Source organism: Anser brachyrhynchus (assembly GCF_964034855.1).
Source record: "Anser brachyrhynchus genome assembly, chromosome: 15".
Lineage (NCBI taxonomy): Eukaryota > Metazoa > Chordata > Aves > Anseriformes > Anatidae > Anser > Anser brachyrhynchus.
In genome coordinates, this window is record NC_137733.1 from 11,282,331 (window position 1) to 11,306,081 (window position 23,751).

Consider the following 23,751-nt stretch of genomic DNA (forward strand, 5'->3'; position numbering starts at 1 on the left):
TTACAGGTTGCTTAATGCTTCCCAGCTTCTGTTTTGTTAAGATCACATTTTTTTTCCAAAGTGTTGATTCATAAGGACTTTCCACTGTGCTGTTCACTACCACTTCTGACTAGTTAACTATTTTCCATAGCTAAAGATGAGAAATGGAAAAACAGTCTATCTTATACTATTGATGTAATAGAGTATAAATAGATAACATTCTATTTTTACTCTGTATTGGATCTGAGTCTAATAACCTGTAAAACTACAGGTACCTTTACAACTACATTTACTAATTTTTCTTTTTTTACTAAATAAGTAACTGGAGTCTAAGAAAACAGGTGCATAAATAATGATGGGGAACGAAGTAGCAGAAAAGAATGGCAGTTTTCTGTTCTCACTCTTTATGTGACTAGCTCATCCACTATTATAAATGGTATGTGAGCATCTTACTGCAAAAGGATTTTCAACCATAATATTTGGTAGATTTTTTTCCTTAATATAGCATTCAAATGGAATTAACTATCTGCACAATTAATTAAGTAATAAATCACTGCAATGATACATTGCTCAAAAGTGCTTTGTTATAAACATGGCATTTAAGATGCAAGCCAGGGTTTTCTGCCTGATCTCTTGAACATGGTTATAACATGGCTCTACCACGGAAGTAACAGCGCAACACGGCCTTATTGCTATGATGATGACTCTTAGAACCCTTTTCTGTTTGGCTGTAATGTGGCCCATTTGAAATTCTCCATGCAAAAAGCTCTTTGAAATTATTTTAAGAAGCATTCACAGGGATCAACTTATTTTCATTAACTGTGATAGTAAATGAAGACATTAGAGCTGTACTCCTGAGATGCCCACATTGTAACTGAGACAGTAAGGCTTGCTGAAAAGGATGATTTCTGCTTTATCACTTTGTGGAATCAGAACCTTTGGACTGACTGGTAAAAATGAGTAATTTGAAGAGTACAAGCTCATTTGGTACTTCTGCTATTTGACTCAGCGCTGTTCTTTCTTAATATGGAAACTCATGAGCTATGGGGAATCTTTCCTCCTCCAGCTTAGAGTGAATGGGAAAGTCTATTCTTGTGTGCCCTCTGTGAACCTGCAGCTGATTTAGATAATCATTTCCACACCTTCATTGTGCTTCCTCACACAGACCATTCCTACAGATGACCTTTTGTAGCTGGAAACACTGAACATTGTGGAGAAAACATCATTTCCTGCCCACTGCTGTTAGTGAACCATGGAGCAGCATTCCTATGCTGCTTACACAGCTCGGAAACAAAACATATGACTAGGAAGATCAAATGGGGAATTATGGTGAAATGAGTAAACAACGGTTGAAATAAACTGGCAATGAAGAAGCTGATCCTACAGAACATGAGGAACTGGTGCTGTTTTTCTAACTCAATTTTTAACTTCAACTGTTGAAAGTAGAAATTCAAGCACCTTAAAGTCAAGTACATAAGTAAAGATGGGGAGAAACTCTGCCCCAAGCAAGTGGAAGAAGTGAAACTGCCAAAGTCTACCCTTGCGACAGAACCAACAGTTTGTAATTAGCACTGTTAAGACATCTCTTAATAGTCATCAGTCACCTTGGTTCAGACGAGGGTGATCCCAGCATCTTAGACACAGGAAGTGGGAGAAATAGGAAGGCACCTGGGGAAAATGTTTGTTTCAATTCAAAGAAGTAGGAAAAAAAAAAAAAAAAAGGAAGACAGCATGCCACTTCCCATAAATGTGACAAAAGAAAAAACAGCTGCAAACACACAGGCAGAAAGCACGAGGAAATGGGAAAGAATTACCCCAAAGGACAAGATCAGCATCCTGACAACAGGATGATTTCAGTCAAGGATGGTGCTGAACCTGATGTGACGGAGGGTAAAATTCTCCAGCACATCTCCTCCTCTCTGGGGTACAGCCTCACTCCTGGACACGTCTGCAAGGAACGTGTGAGCAGAAGGACTCTGCCCCTCTGTTAGTGCTGCCCAACCCAAATATTCTTTCCCTTGGTCTTTGAGAGTGGCCTGGAGAATGTCAGAGACTGAGCTAAAAAGCTTAGAAAGACAAATGATGCAAAGGGGTCAAAAAATCAGCCCCCATCTTTATACTAATAGCTTTCTGCCATTGTACTAAATGAAAAGTATAGTCTGTCTTCACGAGTCTGATGATTATAATGGTGCAGCAACAGGCACTGCATGAAGAAGGCAGAAATGCTGACGTCCACCAACACATCTCACTGCAGCGGGAGGGTTTTTACTCCCTCTGCCCTGAAGCCTCAGTCCTCAAGCACAGCACTAGGGATTTCTGCCCTTAAAAACTGCTTTGAAGAGCAGTATCTGAATAAAGATGTCAGATGTGTACTGCAGGTTACTCACTACAAATGCATGTTCCCAAAAAGTCTAACATACTCTCCTGATGAGAAAATCTATTTTTATCATGGATGGATTTCCAGAGATAAACATCAAGAGTATTTAGACACACGAAATTCTGAGCGCAGAAAATCAGCAAGTCAATTGGGAGTCCTGACATCAAGCATGTAGCATGGCTTTGTACTCTGCTCCCCAGCAAAGGCACACAGCAGTTTTTCTTAACCCAAGAGAACTCTGTATTCTTCTGGGAGAAGAGATAAAAAGGGTGAGGGAAAAAAATCTGTTTGTCATCATGGGGGCAAAATAGCTGCTAGACAAATTCATCCAGCTCACAAGATTCCTGTCATCATCTTCTCTACAGCTTTTATTTTTTCCCCTTTTCCACTACACGTATATAGAGAAGAAGAGCAGAATGATGAAAGATGAAATAAGTTGAATGACAAATTCAGTAGTTATTATATAATGAGCAAGTTCTTCAGAACTGTTTAGGAGCAAAATGTATCTTGTATAAATAAGACAGGCTCTTTCAGCACGACATTGGACCTTTTCTGTCCGTCTGGCTTTGTAAAGACATTTTGTGGGGGAACTGGAATTACACTTCAAACAGTAAAATATAAGGACTAAAATGATAAAAGTAAAACAAACAAGAATCTTGACCAATGCTATTTAAAATCTGGAGCTGTTCTAGAAAACTTAAAAAGTAGGAACTGATGAAAATGAAAGAACTAAGCTTTGAATTTAGTAAACGATGCTTACTTGATTACACCCATATGCAGTCACTGATGAGCTCTTGAGCAGAACTGATGAAAAATTGGATTGTTTACATGTATTAAACTAAGCAAATGGGAATCTGAGCTGAATGCGCCAAAAAACCTTGAAAATAAAAATGCTAGCAATAATTGCTACATTTTGTGTGTCAATAGCATGCCAGCAAGGATTCTGCATCAAATTCTGACCAACAGAAAAAAGGTTGGGTATGTGAAACTGTAATATCACTTATCTACCAAGCAGGATACCTGATGACTGACAACTTTAATTTTAGCGTGAAATTGGCTGACTAGCTGTTGAAACATCCATCCCTTTTGACAGGGATAGTAGTCTCTGGATATTTACCACTAGAAACTTCCAAAGTCATCCTCCTGCTCTACTCATCTTTATTTCAAGCAGCAAAGAGAGATCCTTGACCCCAATCACAACTCCCTCGATGAGCAGGGCAGTGGTTTTCTTGGGATGTGGTCATCATATACTACTCCTGCCTCTATGGGAAGGTCCATGTGCTCATGAGAGATCTAGGTACTGTGGAGCTGTGTATCCAGAGGACAAAGGGAGGTCTTTGAGGTAAAGGTGTGAGTTGAAATTAGACAATTTAATATGGAACAAAAATGTGGATCAGGAAGACAAACTTTTAGCCAGAGCTCTTTTTGTGTTCTTCACATCCAAAGGAGGCCCACTAAAAGAAAGGGCTTGAGTTTATTTTTGGGTTGTTTGTACATTATCTTGCATAAGAAAACTATGACTATAACCTAGCAATGGGGTTACAGTACACATCGCCTTATGGTACCTACCTCTACTCTGCACTGAAAGCTATCCTCCCTTCTTTCGAAAATAAACACTAATTAGGAGACAAAACAGTCAAGACAACCATGACTACTATATCTTTTCTATATTGCAAAAATATCTTCAGCATTACAGAGCTCTCCTGCCTGAACAGAAGAGATATTTTAGTGTGTAAAATGTTGCACTTTGGTGAGCTAGGAGAAAAGCATACCTTATTTTTAAGCTGTGGTCTCACAGATGTGAAGACCTGCCAGTGGTTCTGAACCCTATTGCATTTGAATGTCTTCATTTATTTAGGAACCTTATTTGTACGTGCAATCAATTATTCTGATTTTGGTATTTGCCATCCACTCTGCGTTAAGGGAGTGTTTATAGCTAAAGTACAATTAAAGTAGAAGCCAGACAGCAAATTCCCAAATCCTTCCAAATCAGCCTTGAGATGTGAGCTGTCTTCCTCCAGGACTGCTTCCTACCAGAGAAACCACCTTCAATTCCAGGGACTTCACCACAACATCACATACAGATTTTGCTTTCCCTCCAGTTTTGTATTGAATCATACTAATTTCTTTCCAGAATGGTCTAAACACTTCTGAAATATTTGTTTTCACAGTGAAAATTGTCGACAAACAGCATCCCCCCATGCAAAATGGACTTTTCATCAACCTGTGGCTGAGGGACCAACACAGCCATTCCATGGGGAAAGAGATAGCATTTAAAAATAATGAATAAAAAAACTCACAAACTAAAAACTATCACCAACACCCCAAAACCAAACAAACGATTTTTTTTTTTTTGTGGCTCTTAGGATCCTATTTGCCATCATGCTCCTGTTCTTTCAGCTGCCTGGTGCCCCGAAGTACTTGTAAACCTTACCCAAAGCAGCTCAAGAGTGACTTTGCCGTGCCAAAGCTGGCCACAGGATACTAATGGTGTTTAACTTTCCTAAAAATACCATCTAAACAAATGCCTAAGGGAACAGTAAAGTACATATGAAGCCTGAATGCTGCATTGACTTCTGGATTGCAACAGAAGGCTTCCACAGAATTGAAGGATTACTGCTAATTTTTATTCAAAAAGGAAAAATAGAACTGATGAGTATAACACACACACGTAGAGTATGCTGAGCACTGCATCAGCCCAGAGACTATTAGCACATAATTAATTAAAATGGCTTGGCACTTAGGCTTATGCTACTGACTCTACATGAGCTAATGTTGGCCCACTTTCTACTCTCATTACAGCCCATGTCAGTGGGATGGACACATTTGAAACCATTTCCTGCTCTTTGTTACGGTATTTGCCAACAGCAGGAGAAATAGATGCTCTAAAAGAGAGAAAGCATCTCCAGCATGGCAATGGAGGAATAAATTATTCTCTGGTACAGATTAGAAATTGCAATGTAATTTGGTGAAAAAAACAACCCTTTCTTGTGATATGATCAAGGAGATTGTTTCCTGATGCTGTGAAACAATACTCTGAGTTGTGGCATTAAGTACTAAAGGATTCCCACGAACAGCCTCAGCAGCTGTAAAGACATGTTTGGATAAGCCCGGGGTGTTCCCTCACTCCCAGGAGTTTACAGGTTTGTGCATCCTCGGACATGCACTCAGTGAAGTCGTCTCTCAACAAGCAATTGGTCTGTCTTTCCAGGATCACACCTTCAGAGAAGAAATTTCATTCTGATTTTCTTGAGGATGGAAAAAAAAAAAAAATAAGCATGCATCCAGCCCTCAGATAACTCCTGAGGGTGATGCACTCCTGCAGGTGAGAGCCCCAGACAACTGCGCCAACTTTCTGATGGAGCACTCCGACCAAGAGCTGCAGGTCTCTCACTCTGGAAATCAAAACAGGAGACAGATGTGTAGAAAAACAAAATAGGGAATTACGAAAAAACTAATCATATTTTTACAAACTGCTAGAAAAAAAGTTTCAGCTTGTGTTTTGGGGTGCTAATTTAGCTCCATTAAAAAGCCACTGAATCAGAGTAAGCTCTCTTTGCCAGAAAATATTTTCTTCCCAACTGTTGTAGTCAAAGAGAGTAGCAAACTCAAAGGGCTGTTGCTTTCTCAGGTTTAAGGATGGGAAACCGCTCTGACATTGCACTCAAAGGCAGACTGTCAGTGTGGGTATGTTCTCCCAGCTCCCCCGACCTCAGCAGGGCTATGCTGCTACCCCAGCTCAGGCTCAGTCTGAAGCGCAACAAATTTGACAATACTGAGGTCTGTGTATCTGCACAACACATTAAATGCAACTCTTGAGGATTTATTAGTGTTTCAGTGTCACCAAGAGCTGATTAATTATCAAGGATTTCTGCATAGCAGCTAAAGGGAGAGAAACGTGCTTTGAAGAGCAGCAGCATCCACACCAGCTGAGTAGCAGAGAGCTAATTATTTCTGTCTATGTCATTGTTGTTGCCATCAGAGGGGAGAAGCTGGCATTTTTCCAGCTTCTGGTACTTTAAGGTAATAACGAAGAGTGTCTCAGCATGCAGCATGTTAGAAGGAGATTTAATGTGCTTGCTGAATATTGTATTGAGTTCCTGATTTGTGTCAGCAAGACCTGCTAATTCATAAGGAAAGGTGTCATCAGAACTTATTTTACATACATTTAGACACTGGCAAATTATGCTGGAGAAAGCCTGAGTGTAGCCATTAGGACTTTGCTGCAGATCTTGTCTGACTTGAAGGGCTGGTGAGGGATCCACCGAGGTACAGACAGACCTCAGTGTGCAGCAGCCTGCTCCAACATAGCCCTCCAGGATACCCAGCAGCCATCCTTGAGAAGGGTTCGTGCATTTCATCCCTGCTGCTCTCCTCATAGCACAGAGACCTCCCCGGATGCTGTCGCTGCCAGCCTGTGCTTCCCACTGCTGCGGTTCCTGCGCAGGCTGCTCCTCCTTCAGTACCCTCCCGACTTTCCTGTGGCTTTGCAGATCCTGCAGTGCTGCCAGGAGCAGTCTCAAATGGCTTTTCCATTCCTTTTGCCTCTCCTGTTGCATCTACAAAACAAGCCCTGGCTTACGATCCTGCATTTGCCATCTGAAAGCCAGTCTCCGAAAATCCCTAGGAATTCCACTGACATAAAATCCTGTTTTCCCAGCTACGACCAAATAGGAGAACTACTGAAATCTGCTTCAAGGTGGATCAGTGACTGGGTTCCTTGTGGGGGTGCTGTGGGTTGGCCAAAGGGGAGCAAGTGGAAGAGCCCCATGCAGGCACGCATGGCTCCCACCTGGAGCCTCCAGAGCTGTGGCACGTATTCTGATACCATGAAATCCCAGAGCCCTTCATAAAATATTCATCGCTTTTTAATGCCGCATATTCTAATTTTAAAATTCAGCCCCTAAATAATTTAACAGACTCATGGAAAAAAAATAAAGAAAAAATAAACAAGGCTCCAACAAACAAAAGCCCCATTGAGGCTCTGGCACAGTTGCTAAATTAAACCTGTCAAAGATTCCCATCATGTTACTTATTTCTCAGGAGAGATTTATAGCTGTGCCCACTACCTCCAGCCATTGAGCCCTTTTGCCATCCAAAAGCCAGCAGATAATACCAATGACCCGATTCTGCCAGAGGAAGGGCAGTGCTTATGGAATGTGCAACATCACGTCTGCAGGTCCAGAGAAAGCAGGTCGTACCCTGCCATAGCTCCACCATCACTCTTCATCCCAGAACCCACCATTCCAAGCCCTCCATGCCTCCCGTCCGACACAGCCTATTCACTGTCCCCAGGGACCACTCTATCAGCAGTCTGGGCTTTGCCTTTATACACCTTAAGATGTACAGAGATGGAGAGTTCAGAGCTCTCCTCAGTATTCAGATCCACAATTAAAAGTATCTAATTTGGTTTGAATTTATATGCTTTCTACTTCTAGTTCTTGAGCCTTGTTACAGTTTTTCTATACCAAACAAAAAAGCTACAGCGTGCCCCAAACTTCCTTTTTTTCCTTGTACAAAAAAGCTATCCCCCTGAATTAATCCCACTTTCAGTTATTTAGCAATGTATAAGAAGACTGACTAGTCTTAGAGATTAAATTGAAATATAAACTTCTATAGCCATGGACCTATTTTTGATAACAAAATTCTGCCTCTGTGCTTTGTTACTGTTCAGGGCTGCCTTTGTGCAGGTTACCCTTCCAAAAGCAAACTCAACTCACCTCTCACTGCAAAAATACAGTATGTCCCCTGAAATGGTAAATATGTCAGCTAACTTTCCCAATTTAATTAACTTTTCCCTAATGGCCTTGCTAAAATAGACTTCAAAGTTCAAAAGACAAGGGAAAAAAAAAAAACAGAATTGCATTTTAATAATGCACTCGATGAAAATGGGGAAAAAAAGAGTTTTCATTATTCAGTATTGAAGTCATGGAAACTCCTGTGCCTAGTGGCTGTTTTGCCTTTTATAACATCAATAATTTAAAACTTAATTGTTGTGCATTATTTGGTTAAAGAAGATTATGACTCTAACATTTGCATTTATTTATCAGCAATGGTGAGATAGCTCTTCCTCAGCAAAAATATATTTGGAAATTCATTCACCCTGCAAACAAAATCACAAAGCAACTCATCCCTAATGCTCCTATTTAACCACCGAGAAATTAAGCCTCTCCTTTCTGGTGTACGATGAGAAATGTCTGTTTATTACCAAGCCATTTAGGTGACTTTTCTGGAGTGCACTTTCAAACCATTTAAAAGGCATATTTTGAGGGTAATCTCTGGGAGTAACAACCCCATTATATTGTGCTTAAACTGAGCGAAATGTCTTGGTTGCATCTCCAAAGGGCAGAAGGTGTTCCTTAATGCCATTCATTTATCAGAAGAAATTAAGCATCCCTGGAGTAGTCTGGGTGCAAAGGACAGCATTGGCGGCCTTCAGGACAACAACACATCTAGATGCACAGTGCCACTTGTCATGTCCTTAAGGACTTCCCAGACTTGGAGGTTTGAGGCTCCGCTTTCCCTTTGATCCCACGGTATGCAAAACCACTCAGCACCTCCAGACTGTCCCAGGACTGAATCAACAACCCCCAAAACATCTGCAAACCCAAGGGGGAGCTTCCTTTGGCTTCCTAGTTGTCCCGTTACAGGTGGTGCCACAGCTCAGAAGAAACCCAGAGAGGTTTGCTCTGAGGACTTCTGGTTTCACCTCTGCCCTTTGTGCAGGCATGCTCTGTGCTAGCCTTTGCAAGAGGGGCAGTACTGTGCCAGGGGAGATCTCCCTGATCCTCTCAGCTTTTAAGATTAAAGCTGAAAATCCCATCCACCATTAGTTATGGGAAATTTGGATGTGTTCACCTCAGAAGAATGAAGGCCTGGCTTAACTTTCCAAAAATACCACCTGGGGTTACGCAAGTCCCAGTAGTTCCCACTTGATGCTTAGATCACCATCATGGCAGCATGAACAACAGTGGTGATCTGGGAGGGAGAAAGGGCCTTTCGGGATTAGAAAGCAAAATGTGAGCTCTACCGGGATTAAGTGGCACTGAAAAATCATCCACTTTTTTAAATCCAGCAATCTTGTAACATAAAGCACTCTTGAGAGCCTAATCAGAGCAAATCACTTTCAACTGTTGATTTAAAAAAAAAAGTAAAAAGAAAAAAGATTGTTATACCTTCTTTCTTTTACCAAGATGTTGGGAAAAAAATAAAAAAAAGGAAAGAAAAAGAAAAACAGAGAAAGCATAGGAGATAGAGGTTTCAAATAAAGTAATTTTGATGCTCAAATCCTGTGGACCACTTCTATACTTAAACCCTTCTGAACATACCCCTGATGCAGAAAAGTGAGCACTAAGGACCATGACCCTGGTGTATAGGTATGTAAAATAAATAAATAAATTTAAAAAATCATGATTTTGAAAAGTTTAAAAATTCACAAGGACAACCAAGTCAGTGATGCATTCAGTGAGACTCAAATCTGCAAGTGCCTGCATGCAGAGCACACTTCCCACCACTGCACTACACACAGATATCTGTTTTGCAGAACTCCAACGAATCCAACCAATGCTGTCAGCAATTACTCTCACCACCCTATTGTGTACTACAAAAAAGTTAGGTCACACCGAGAACAAAATTAAAGGTTGGATTTTCCAAGGTTCCTAATACCTGCTCAAGCATCTGCACAGAGTCAAAAAGCGCATGAATGAGATGCCAGGGAGAACTGAAGTTACTGTGGAAAAAAATGACTCACCAGTCTGATCATGATCCTGCTGGGAATGAGTTTGTGTTCTTTGGGTGGAAGGTATACTGCCTGCTCTCTGAAAATAGGCGGTCTGAGCAAATCCTGCAAGCTACTGAGCTCTAAGATAGCATGCAAGTTGATTACAAGCATCCATAATAAAAACTCGAAATCCTCAGGAATAATAAATGCCCTTAATAAAACTTGAGTCCCCTTTAGGGAAAAGAATAGCCACCAACCTTCTGAATATCTCATGTTAGATGTACGTGGAAGGTGGCAGTCTGTCTGCACGCAGACAGATGAGCTGTGATTAATAGCAGGGGCTCTGCAGACGCCATTTTGAATGAGGATTTCTCCTGCTGTCTTTTACCTCCACCGAGTGATAATACTCACAGAGGTGTCAGGAGACGATCTTGCCCCTGGCGCAGTGCTAACAAGGGTCATTAAACTCTGATGAGCATCCATTTAAATCGATCTCTCCAAGACAAAAAGCTGGATCCTGTCCAAGGCAACCGCTGTGAACGCTAGGACACGCTGCACTGCTTGGAGGAGGCTGGGAAGCCTGTGCAAGATGAGCTAAACTCGAACAGGAGACAAACAAAGAGGGAACCTGTGCTCAAGAGGCATTCTGGGGAAAAGCCAATACCATGGTGAGTGTGACCACCAGACGCACCGTGGTCCCCATGCAATAGGTAAGCAGCAGCTAGCTTTGACCCCAGACTAATACAGAAGTATAGAAAGTGAGTCCGTCTACAAAAGTCCATAGAAGGTGTTGCTCAGGGCCTCATGAAGCACAAAAACCCCACATTTCATCCAACCCTTGCTATGTTTTTCATGTGCCTACTCGGTAGCAACACCATGGTCCGTGAACATTAACATTCATCAGATCTCAAGGAATGCAGCAGAGCAGCTCTGTTAAGACACTGCAGCCCGGAAAACAGGAAATACTAAATAAAAATCCAGTAAGTCAGTTGGCATCCCCCTGCATATTTAGTGTCTGTAAAAGTACTTGCACATGTTTAGCAAAGCATTTAATTAAGTAGAGCTAGGTTGTAATATTTACTCAGCTAATGCCTCTTTATTGACAGTGGCTTTCACTTGTGAAATGCTCCTGTCTTTTGTTTTTAAAGACCTATGTTTGTATCAACACTCCTAGCTCTTAGGAAGGATCCCAAGCCATCTGAAAATAATGGATATTCCAAAACCTAGGGAAAAATTACCTGCCTTCTAGATAACCAATGCTATTTTCCTGGTTGCAAAGAACACAGACTGCCCTAGAATTATAGCCAGTCTACAATCTGCTGTATTTCATCTTGTATTTAAATGCTGTATTTTCACTTCAGCAGATGTATCATGAGCCTCACCTGGCCATTCACAGAGAAACATTTCTCTATTATCTGGCAACACAAATCACAATTGCAAGTGGATCGTTATCTAATTATTGTTATAGAGAGAGCAAACCAGTGAAAAGAGCCCTGAAATCCCAAACGCAGATTTGGAGGCAAATTTAAAGGGAGACAATGCTTCAAGGCTATCTATTATTTATGCTCAGCTATGCTGACCTTTGAAAAATAATCTTAAGTCACACAAAAAGACCACAGAAAAACCTGACCCAAATGTCACTGAAAACCTTACATTGGGTTTTAGTGGGAACTAGATCAAGCTCGACACTAAATTAATTTCTGGGTTGTTATAATCTTTACCCTTTACAACATTTCATATTGTACCATATAGCTATCATTTCCATCCACATGTATGCAGGAGCTGTACATTAATTCTTAAAACTGAACCTCTCTATGACTAGAAAGAGGGTGGGCTGGGAAGATCTGAAGGTATAGAGCCACCAAGCAGCACTGCTACAAGCATGTGTTTCCCCTTATATGCTTTATAAACGGGCATGTTTCTTGATTTTTCTTCTTACCTAGCATCATTGGATACTTATTCTGCCGCTTCACAGTCCATGAACTGGATAGTTCAGTTGGCAGGAAAAAATAAAATAAAAACAAACATCAACTCAAACCACACTTGTTTCAGTTAAAGGTTGTCTGGAAGCTGCAGAGCCGATGGACAGGATTAGCATTTTTCCCTCAACAGGTACTAATTTGAGAGACACTTATTTTCTTTTTGCAGAGTTTCCTGTGCAAATGACATGCTCCTTTTGAGAGGAAGAATCTAAGCTACAAGAAAGATCTTGTTATGCCCTGGCTTCATAAACGGGAGCTTCAAAAATCAACAGAGTGTCATTATATATGGAATAAACAGAAACACCATGAAGGAACTCACTGTCTCTCACAGATTCATGAAATAAGAATGGGCATGATTTTTCAGCAGATAGGAAGTCAGTCATTCACTGCCTTCAAAGGTTCTGGCTCCATAAAGATCAAAGACCCAGATGCCCAGTACCATTGCCTGCAAATACAAACTGGGAATTGTAGAAATGCAAGAGACCTTTTTACACAGGAATCAAGAGTCCTCCTCTGTCAAACTCTAGAGCACACAATCCTCAGTGTTTTTGACTTTTTGACTAAGGGTTGGAAGGGAAAAGAGAAATCCTGAGATGTGCAATAAATTATATTTATTTATAACTATGCTTCATTTTAGAACCCACTCAATTTATACCGAAATCCCTTGGCTCAGAAACATGGTGTACTTTGCATAATACACAAGTACTCAAAGAAAAATGTAGTATATAAAAAGTAGCCAATATTTTTTTAAGTGACTAATGATTTTTGAGTGTTTAAATATAAATAAAGGGAACATAGCTTTCATAAACCTCGAATAAACCTTTTCAGGCCTTCTTAGATTAGATACTAAACCACAGAGAGGAGGTAGTCTTAGAAATCCAGGCCAGCTTCTCATTTTTGAAATATGTAATTTAAAATGAAGATTTTTTTTTCCCCTCCACGAGGACTGTCAAGCTACCGTCCTACACTATGTAAGCGTCTAAGAGATTTCACCAAATAACCTTACAAGGGCATGGTATTTCCTTAACATTACGTCTCAAGCACCGTGCTAAACAGCCATGACATTTATTTTTTTTTCTATTTTGCATTGTTGTCTCAAAAAAAATAACAGAGTTCTGAAAAAATGTTCTGTAGTGAGCTTCTTGTCCTCCTCCTCCAAGACCATCCCCTTTTGATAGTCTTCTACTCTATTCTCCAAGCTTTGTCCTCCATTTTTAATCAGGTTTTTATGTCAGTTCATGCATTTAACATTTTTTCTTCTTCAGTTACTCTCCCCATTTCTTTTTTTTTTTTAACCTAAATTTTCTTCTGTTAGTGTGATTTTGCTGCTCACCTGTCTCTGATGCCTTCCTCTTTTTCCACCTCCAACTCTTCCTCCTTCCCAATCCCATTAACTTAATTTCTGCCTCAACTCCTCAGGTGGGTTCTGACACTCAGCATCTTCCAGCCCAGTTCTTCTCCTCCTCCAGCCATGCTGCAATCAATTCCCTTCCCATGGCCTATCATCCTCCTTCACAATTTCCCCAAATAATGCATTGGATGATAAATATTTCCACACTCTATTTATCTAGTGTTTGTGACAACCCCCAAAATGAGCTGCTTTGCTCAGCCATTAATCTAGTCTCTCAGTTGTCTTCTATTAACAATTCATCCTGTGTCATTGTCTTTGCTGTCAATCATCTTCTCTGGGGGGTGAATACCCTGAATTTCCTCATCTCTATCCTTTGCACCAACTTCTTTGCCCCCAGTTACTTTGGCAACACCACGCTTCCCTTAGTTTTTCCTCCACAGCTAAGCATTTAATTCACTTTATCCCTTTCATCATTATCAACACATACTCCAGCTCACACCATTATCACTCTGTGTTAATATTCATAACAGGGGTAGGAAGCAGCCAGTGCAAGATAAGAACAGAGTGGAAATTCAGGGAATGGCTCGTCAAGCATGTGGCTTTCAGCAATTATGGGCAATGACATTTGGAGGCTGCTGTGCTCAACCAAAAGGCTGGAGGCATCTCCCTTGGGATAGTAATTGAGGAACTAACGCTGTCTTGCCAACAGCCTCTCTTTTCTGGTCTCTGCCCAACAGACATGACTTGGATATTATCCTTCCTCAGTGCCTTGAAATCTGGACATACTAAATAGCCATTTTCCCTCTTGTTCAGTTTTTAATTCAACCTCCCTGACCACAACAGGTGGTGATGCTGGAATCATGTCCTGAAGAGGTGCACATTGCTGTTCTCATAGGACATCACATTTGTAGTCCAGCAGCAGCTGTTTAGTAATATTTATACTCTTCCATTAATTTTCTTTGCATTTTTAGCATGTGACATTGCTCCCCTTCCAGTCTGTCATCTTCATTTGCTTCTTTTTGATTTGCTTAATCCTGTATTGATGAATTTTTCCTTCCCTTATGCACTATTTAACTCATTTCCAAAGTCACACATATACGCACCTGGTTCCCCCCTCCAACCACTGCTGTGTATATAAAACAGTGCTGACATGAGATGAGTGCATAGAAACGAAAGGTGCAAGGAGAATAAGAAAGTTTCTATAACTCATTTGGTTTTTGCCTCTAAGTAAGCAGTTGGTGATGGGTCACAGGTTCTGTTGCTTTGCAGAAGTTGATGGCTAGGTTCATAAAGAATATAAGAGTGGAGGAATAAAAGAAATGAAAATGGCATACGATGACAAGCTTAAGTAATGGGGAATATTTCCTCAGTGTAGAGAAGAGGAGGCTCAGAGGGGACCTCATCAAGGTGTAGGAATAGCTGAAAGGAGGGTGTAAAGAGGACAGAGCCAGGCTCTTTTCAGTGGCGCCCAGTACCAGGACAAGAGGCAACAGGCACAAACCTGAACACAAGAGGTTGTGCCCAAACATCAGGAAGCACTTTACTGTGCAGGTCATGGAGCAGTGCAACAAGATTCCCAGAGTTGTTGGAGCCTCCCCTCCCTGGATATCTTCAAAAGCTGCCTGGACACGGGCCTAGGGTAAGCTGGTCTAGGTGGCCCTGCTTGAGCAGGGGGTCAGACCAGATGACCTCCATAGGTCCTTTCTAACCTAAACCATTCTGTAATTCTTACACACTCCAGGGATAATCAGTTTATTTCTCCCTTAAAATATTTGCCTCCTCCATTTCATGTCCCTCTCCAAGCTGCAGCCCCACTGAGAAACCAAGTATTTCCCAAGCACTAGAAGAGTTGCCCATGGAAAGCCTTTGCATGATTCCTATCATGCAAAGGGATGGATATGAGTGCCTGCACAGGTCAAAAGAATAGATATGGCTGATAGCAAAAGCATTCAAACGTGTCCTGTGGCTGTGCATAAGCAGAACATCCATCTCACACTGTCAGCCACCATCCCTTAAAGAAAGCAACAATGGGAACGCCAACAGTCTCTTCTGAAGTATGATTAAAGCCAGGAAAAGGAGTAGCAATGATCCTCACTTTGCAGACCTACTCCTTGGGTATCTTTTAGGTATTAGCTTATCTGTTCAAGCATAAAGGGGACTTTTTTTTTTCCTTGCATTAATGCTGTATATTTATATACAGTGAATTTCCCAGACTGGTTTTGCATGGAGCAGGGAAACAATGTGAGTCAATTCAATAAACTGTTCCAGAGTAAGTAACCTGCTATGCCATGGAAAACTGGATTTGTGTTTTCTTTATTGACGTGAAAGTCTGATGTGAAAGTTTGAGTATATATATATGTACCCTCTGCATACACTTCAGAATTTAAAACCAGAACAGTATTATCTGATACTCCTGGAGGGACGAAGGAAAGTTTTATGCCTTCTACCTCTGTCAAGTTAACCCAGCAGAAAGAGAGGGATTTTTCAAGGCCTTTCTCTACCTTGAGTACCCACATCAGGTCCATTAGCTTGATTTTAATATTTCCCAACTTGATTAGAAGTACTGGCAGTTGGGTAAAAATGTCCTTGGACTAATAAACACAGCAAATTTAATAAAGGAGCAACAGAAAAACACTTGCTGTTTAGCCTCACAAGTGCCATTTTCAGAGATGATGATACAGCTTGTTTCAGTCTCTTTATCACTAAATGGAATATGATGAATATCTAGTTCTCTTCAGTGGCACTACAGACCTGCACTGTTGTTTGGAATAGCCAAGTCTCTGAAGCCTGTTTTGGTGCTTTTCTGTTCTAAACCAAACCAAAAAGACTGATATGAACCATAGCCTTGGGGACGGTGATATAAGTTCTTCATCTTGACTTAATGACTTTTGTGCTAGGGGAGAGAAAGTGCTATCAGTGGGAGATCAGAGCATGATCTGAGGGCATTATATGGCCCATAGATTTATTATTTTTTTTTCCTTTGACCTCTGCTTTACTTCTCCCTGCATGAATGCTCTTGAAAACAAGTGAAACCAGCCCCAAATGCAAACCTCACATTTACATTTTTTGAGAACGTTCCAGCTCTTGGTTCCATCTGTGCAAATCAAAACCCATGGCTGTATAATACAGGAAACCTTATTAAAAAATACTAAGCTGTATTATATGCAAATCAGGGTTTCATTGTCTTTCATCTCATAAAGGCTAATAGCATTACAGATGACAACCTTCTTATCAAAAATAGTTTCTAATACAAATTGCCTTTGACTATATTTACAATGTCACTTTTAATCGAGTAAATTGTCAGGCTCTTGCACTTCTGCGATCTACACTACACAAAAAATATAATGAAGAGGAAAGTGGGTACAAGTGCTTTCAGCTGTAACTAGCTGCCCATTTCATACCAATTACTGCCTATTTAGTAAACTTACCTTTCTGTTCTTAGAAAAGTACTAGATATGAATGCACTGGTTCCTCTGAAGGAGACACCATGCAGGAAAAAGCTTATTCCACTTACTGAGAACATTTGTCTTTGTAATTTCACCTACTTTTATTCCTATGCAATTAGTAAATACAAGCTTAAAATACCATTTGCATGCCAATATGGTTACCATTTCTTTATTATGTCACTTTTAGGTAAGTAAAATGTTCCATTTGCTTGTAAGTTAACAGCTTTATTTAGATGTTTTTATCCCTGCAGGTGCATTTTCACTCTGTGCACACACTGCTGTCTCCACCTGCATCTCCCCTCCAAGGAGGCTTCATTGGAAGCAATGGAGATTGACCAATTTACACGAGCTGGGAAAGAGGGAATTCAGGAACAAACAGTCCATACCTTCACTAGCATTGTTTAAAAAGATAAATAATGATAATTCTGAGAGCAATTGAGCTCTAGTAACCTACTTTTCATGCGCAGATCCTCTGATATCTGGTAAAAGTGAACTTAACCATTTTCTCTCTTGGGAATGAATAGAGTTTTCTACCCGAAGGCCAGCTGCCTATTTTCACAAAAAGTGTAGATACTTAACACAATACCTTTGCCAAATATAGCTGCAAATTGGCTATTGGGTTTAAATATGTTACTGAAGGATTGACAGACACAAGGACAATGTAGAAGCATATATCTTAGAACCTGGTTTAAAACATAGCAAAAGTGCTAAAATATTTCAAGTCATAAAAAGGGTATTTTTTTTTTAATCCCTATTCATTCCTTTTTTCCCCCCTCAAAAGACAGGTTCTTGTTACTGCAACAACATTATTTCAGCTGGAGAATGAACATACTCAGATTTAAGCTTGTACTTAAAATACCTCAAAGCCTGATGGATTATTTTCCTGTGGAAAAGAGCATAGCATAAATGCAAAGAAGGAGGACAAGAGCCTAAAACCTAAGGAAGTCAGGGAAAAATCTGTTGGTACAAATGGATCAAGGGTCTCATTCTAAAGTTTTGAATCTCAAGCCTAATTTTCAGAGATTTCTATTAAAAGCTGTAGCCCCTTCTGACTGCTCAAAGCCAGGAGCAGTTGGCCTTATCCCCAGATGTCATCCTTGACATCAAGACAGCTCCAGGTAACCCTGTGCTTTTAAACCTCTGTGGGATTTGGCTAACAGCAGTGAGCAGGAGGCACCTGGCCAGAAGCTGCCCTGAGCATCTTGCAGGCAGCCCTTGAAATATGAAGGAAAGAGCTGGCATTTATATACAGTGTCATGAAGGCTCTTGCAAAAGACCTGATTTATGATTCTTTAAAGCAACCCTGGATGTCTGTTTAAAATAGCTGTGGCTTATGTGTGTGTATTTTTTGCACATGAACAAGGGGACTTGAAAATAGTGGAGGAACTTTCAGCAAGAGTTGAGCGATGTCACCAGTGTGTTTCTGACCCAGTGGCCAGCCAAGACAGTCAGGGAGGACCACTGCAGATTTTGGGCCAACTTGAAGCAAATTGTATTTTTCCAGGAGTACTGTAAAATACTTTCGTGTTGAACTTGAAGCTTTATTTCTCTTGGGGTTTTGGTCTTGTTTTTATTCACTTCCAATTTCTTCTCAAAAGGAAAGCGGAAAATGCTCCATTTTGAGATGAACTGTTCTGCCTTCATTCACATTTTCTCCTGACTGAAGCTTTCTGCTTAATTCAGCACAAATCTGAGTATAATTTCTGCCCACTCAAAACTTGTGTTTTTGGGGGAAATAGCTGAGTTGCATGGCTGTAGCTTTGAGTCATGCCTGATTTTAGCCCAACAGAAAAAAGCAACTCAAATCTGCAGGAAATCAGAAACCTTGGTATGACTCAATGGTTGTGGTCAGAGGACTGGTGACAGTCCTGCTCTTGCCATCCAGGCAGTGACAGTCCCACATTTAAGTTCCTCTCCTGACCATCCACTCCCACTGCCCTGGGGTTAAAACAGGCCACAGAACCCACCTGCTGAGTAGTAATCTGGCACCAAGGAGATGCGCCTCTGGACCAGATACTACTCATCAAGATACATCCTTCCCTTCTTCCAAGGAGGGGAAAAGTGGAATTATTTTCATGCCCTCTGAAGGCAAATTTTCAAAGCCTGGTTTGCAGAAGTCACTTCACATGCAGAGCTGCTGTCCTACCTGGCTGCTCTGCTCATAAATTCGGAGCTCCAAGATGAGGAAATAAGAGTTTTGATTATATGCAATAAATGTCTATGATACTTTTCATCTCTTTCCAATCTTTCTCCTCCATTTCTTGGAAACTGCCTTGTAAAAACTAGTGGCCCTATCAAATCTTGTGCATTATCTTCAAAACATGCTGATTCAACCCATACCCTCCCAGTGACAGGACCTGCAGCAACACCCAGCTCAGTGCCATGGCCCTGTTTCCCTGGCACCATCCCAACATTGCTTCAAATATCCAGGCTCTCCTCTAGCAGATGTTTGTTTTTTTTTTTTTAGTGCCCTGCTGTCCTTCCAGCAACACCCCCTCTGTCACTGTGGGTACCAGCAGCCGGCCAAGGATCTCTGGTTATGAGGCCTGAGGCCACTGTCACCTCCTTCAGCTGTCATAACATGGAGGTCGTCCACAAAACACTTCAGAGCCTGGCTAGGGAACTGCTGAGACAGACATCGCTTTCTTTGTGTTCACCCTGAAAAGGCTTTCTGTTGTTTTATTAAGGTCGATATTTCTCCCAGCCTCCCTAACACCAGTACTAATGGCTGATGCAACCACTTAACCACCTTCCCTCTTTCCTCCTCACCTTCCACAAATCCCAGAGTAACAAAATAAAGCACATTAGGGTACCCGGGGAGGAAGGTTTCTCCTTCCCCAGGTCCAATTTACTGAGGTAATAAATACCAAGAATAATTTGCACATTGTACTGATGGTCCCTGTGGCAGAGATATCAGTTCTGGCCTCAGGAAAACCACCTTCTAGCTTCACTTTTCCTACAGATTTCCTTTGGGTAGGTCCTCCAATTTATCAGCCTGTCAGTGTGCTGACAGCCCGGCAGGGATAACCACTGCCTCGTACATGCAGATTTTAGCTCCCTGGGATATGTCCAGCAGCCCTGATGCTTCAGGAGCACCAGCACCACACTCTTGTGAAGGCACATGCAGTATTCTGTACGTAATAAGCAATAAAATAACAATGCTATCAATTTAGGAGCTAGAAAACATGAGGAAGAGGAATAGTAAATCTTAATCCCCAAATCCCCACACTCCCCAAATCCTACTATGCTTAACCACCAACCCCTCAGGAGGCTGAATTTCCACCTTTTTCAGAGAATAACTGTCAGTTTTGGTTAGCCAATTATACTTTGAAAAAAATCTACAGCTACGAACATCAGCTACTAGCTTAATTAGAATGTAAAAATGTACCTCAAACATATACACATGCACACACCTGCCCCTCACATACACCAGGGTTTTTCATATGGGTCAGTTGCACGTTATTTGTTGCTTTTATACAACGTGTATTTTTATATAAAAATCTTGCTTTGCTTATTGAAAAAAGTGTTTTGTCAAATAAAGCTCAGTTTGAAAATTCTATAAAACGAGAAAGACAGTGTCAGTTTAAGAGTTGGATAGTTCCCTTTTTTCCCCCCTAACTACAAAGAATTTAAAACACTGAAGAGGAAAGGACGCAAGAATTAAGTTAATGTATCTAATATTCCTTTTCTTCAGGAACAAATATTGCAGAACTAATTTTCTCAAATCCCTGAAGAGCAAAAACTCTTTCCCCTCCCCTTTCTGAATGCCATTTTCATTCTTTTGATAAGTTAGGAATACCTTAATTTCCTCTTCCATTATAGCTTGAATTATAAACACAAGCACAAGCTTCCAGGCATTACGTGTTAAACCAAAAGGTGCAGAAATTGTACAAAGCAATTCCAAAGAGCTTGTTAATGGAGGGGGGAATGGACAGAGCCACCATACGGAGCTCAGCTGGCTGCCTCCTTTCTGCCCCTTAGCTCACTGGAGCCAGCTGCAAATCCTCCATTTGCAAGTTGTGAAGCTGGAAACCAAGCGACTTTGCTTCCTCGTAGATAACGCTGCCACTGTCACTGCCCTGCTGGGTCCTGCCCGTAGGAGCAAGCTGATGTTTATCCAATGCCCCAAGCCCCCGCAGCTGGAGCCACACCAGCGCAGCGCTCTGCTTTCTGTCCCTGCATGGAGCTCTGCTGCCTGCACAGCAGAAACAAAATTAGAGATTAAAATAGGCCTCTTCACCCCCCAAATGTTTCTTAAAGATTGAAATCGGGACCCAAACTACCACGCTCTAGAGCTTTCTTTTTGCCCAATTATAACTTCTGCCTGTAACACCTGGCCTGACCTGCATCACTTCAAAGCTCTCGTTATTTTAGTAATGCTCCACGAAAACCATTAGGAGTGACAGTAGAAAAATGTGCTGGCTTCTTCAGGGCCAGAACCACCAGCTTTCTAAAGAGTTAAATTTCTCTCTGAAGGCCAGATTCTCAGTGCCTAACTCTTAGGTCCTTTCAGCCAAGGAAAAGTCTCAATGGACCTCTGCATTACCAGGCCCTGTCAGAGCGTTCCGCGATGATCAGCTCCTTGAAGAACTGATAGCCTGGGGAAGCAAGAAGAGAGAACAGCAGAGCCCCAGCAAACTGATGTGATCTGCTTGTGCTCACACAGGAACTGCACTGTCTTGTACAAGGGTAGAGGAGAGCCTCCCTCCCAGCACACATCACCAGCTGAATTCACGTTCTGGCAGGTCCCAGGCTCCTCTGAACATCAGGAGTTTAGAAATGGGGCTAAGCAAGACAAACTTTGTAAGGCCCAGGATGTTCCCATTTTCCTATCTTCATTCCAAATTTGCAAGCAAACAGATCAATTCGTTTCACAATTCTTTTCCTGTCTCCATTCAGCTGCCAGAAGGATGATCTCTTGCGACATAGCGTACCAAACATCAGGGAATATTTTTGGGGGAAGAAAAAAATTGATTATAGAAATAGGGTGCCTGTGTCCTTTTGAGTCTTTATTTACAAAAATGTAATTAGGGAAGACTTAATGCACAGCACACATAAGGAAGCTGGGACTTTGAACAAAATAGTCTCCATACCATTTTCTTCATCCTTCATTAATAAAGAAGGAAACATCTTTAGACTTTCTGTACCATATGCACAGAGTGATTTCAAACCAGACAGATTCTTTTCAAATGAGAGTTATAACATACTCAAGCAATAACAATGCATTTTTTTATTGCTTTGCTTGTAAAGTTGTTTCCATGTTCTACTAGGACAAAGTTATTTGTCATTTTTGCAAAGTATAACTTGTTACTTTGATGGGTTTTAGGACCTTTCTATTTCAGCTATTGATTCAAGGTTGAGTGTAGCCTACAGCAGAGTTGAGCTTGGGGAATTGGAGTGCAAGAGGAAGGCTTGTATTTTCCTACAGAAATTATATTTTTTGTACAAATTAGAGACAGTAGAAAACAGTTTTGATTCTTTGAATTATATATAATGCATAGGGATTTGTGCCATGAGATCAGAGAAAAGCAGAAGGGATTTCTAACTTCCACATTTGCTTTTCTTGCTCAGATTACAAAATTGTTTTATTCATCGGATAAGTCTGAAATAAGGAAACCTCCAAGAAACAAATACAATCTTTACTTTTTCCACCAAAGACTGGATCAGCAAAACCAATGACATGCCCTGGTTTGTCTTCAGATGCCAAAAGACCACTCATTTCATTGGCTTTCTGCACTGAGGAATAGTGATGTGGCAGTCTAGGCAAAACAATACACCTGTCTTGATACTATTAAGCAGTAGTAGGGCAAGTATGTTTGCAGAACTGAGGAACTTCCCTTTTAATATCTGTTTTCAGAAGGAATCAGATACGGTCAATTCCCCAGGTGATCTTTCACTGAACATGTATCTTCCTCTGGGTGGGAAAAAGGTGGGAACCAAAATCAACTCACAAGTATGAAATATTTGGTAGCAAGACAATCTGGAGAGAGAACATTTGCCCAGGAGATTTTTAAAAAATTCAACTACTTCAGAAAAAAAGCATGTATGCTGCTACAGTGATATATTAAATTGCTTTATAAGTATTGAGCCAGCTTTTAACAATGTTTACAATTCAAACATAAGCACAGAGTAGAGAACTGTGAAACTATTTAAAGGTGTCAGTGTATGCATGTGTAAGGAGAAGTTTGTATATGTTAATATTTTTTCTTCAGTTGATATTTATTTCTTGTTAATTTTCATGATGGTTTGACTTTCCATGTGCTGTGGATCATACCTGATAGGCAAATGGCACTGAATTAGTATTTTGCAAATAGTGTTTTCATATTTGACCAGTGAAACAAAGGCTTCCTAGAGTGCAGATGCTATTAAAATGCAAATAGATGGTATTTGGGAAAGTTTGCTCAGACCTCAGCAGGAAACGTGTACCATTTATGAAGATCTAGATATGTGCTTAACATAAAAGGGTTTCCCTGGTCATGGAACTATTAAGAGCCTTCAGAAAAGAGCCAGGATAATTTGATAAGCCTCATGCAAATGAAGAAAGATGAAAAATACGTGGAGGACTAGTGAACTTAAATTACATTGAACTACAGAGGTAACTGTGAGCATGAAGCATGCACGTAAGGGGATAGCAACCTTTAAGTTTAGCATCCTAAAAGTGAATCAGTCCCCATCCACTACTCAGGAGAAACACCACAGACGCTAACATGTTTTTTCCTGTCAGAAATTTTAGGTTAAAGATGTCTGATTCCTCCCCCCCCCCCCCCACATTTGTTTCTGGATATTTCTGCAGGTCAACCCTCAAGTTATTTTACACTGAGAGAATGAGAAGTTGCTGTTGGGGATTTTGCCCATGACTGGAGAAATAGTTGGTAAAACAAAAAACGAGGGCAGAA

The 23,751-nt window shown here is 40.9% G+C and overlaps 1 protein-coding gene and 1 long non-coding RNA gene across 3 annotated transcripts in view; both read right to left on the reverse strand.

Moving 5' to 3' along the window:
- LOC308178267 (uncharacterized protein) overlaps positions 1–23,751 on the reverse strand; it is a 121,770-nt gene that overhangs the window by 23,734 nt on the left and 74,285 nt on the right. The window lies entirely within an intron of this gene.
- On the reverse strand, positions 5,758–15,393 carry LOC308178277. The gene is made up of 4 exons (XR_013939665.1): positions 13,392–15,393; positions 12,016–12,059; positions 10,488–10,670; positions 5,758–6,915 (listed from the first exon to the last, which is right to left on the reverse strand). It is a non-coding gene; the product is annotated as an uncharacterized lncRNA (long non-coding RNA).